This window comes from Chelonoidis abingdonii, chromosome 4, assembly GCF_003597395.2.
Source record: "Chelonoidis abingdonii isolate Lonesome George chromosome 4, CheloAbing_2.0, whole genome shotgun sequence".
Lineage (NCBI taxonomy): Eukaryota > Metazoa > Chordata > Testudines > Testudinidae > Chelonoidis > Chelonoidis abingdonii.
In genome coordinates this window covers 10320084-10320682 of record NC_133772.1, presented here as the reverse complement: position 1 = coordinate 10320682, position 599 = coordinate 10320084, and positions in this window count along the sequence as shown.

Genomic DNA, 599 nt, shown 5'->3' with positions numbered 1-599 from the left:
AGAAAAGCAAGAATATCTTCCTGCTCCATTTTTCTGGGCTGCACTTGACAGTCTGCTGTAGCAGGTTTATTTATAATGAGCACCAACAAAACAAAGAACAAATCCCAATTATTTCTAGATTTTGACAAGACTAGAAGAAAAGAATATTTCTTCCCCACCCACCCTGTTTGTTTACCATGTGCATTTGACAGTTTTGTAAATGCTACAGGGTCACTACTTTAGGGGGAGGGGTGGACCTTTCACATATCAAGGGGGGGGGCAAAAAATCATCAATGTGACTGTAAAACCATGGCAACTATCAGGGAGCCTCAGCAGTCAGGCTCAGAAGGAGCAAGCCAAGAGGAATCTGGGGCTGACACGACTTTAAAACTTACAGTACTTTTGTTTAGAATTAAGGACATTTCTCACGACTGGAGGCACATGAGAAACCTCCGCTGGGCCCATGGGAAATTGGGCAAAGAGGTCAGAAACCAAAAGCAACTACCTACGGGTAATACACCCTCCTGCCTACCCCCCACCCCACCCCAGGGAGCCCATCCCCCAGCCCGGGGGAACCCTCGCCCCCCAAACGTGTTCCCTCAGACCCACCCGGGGGAACC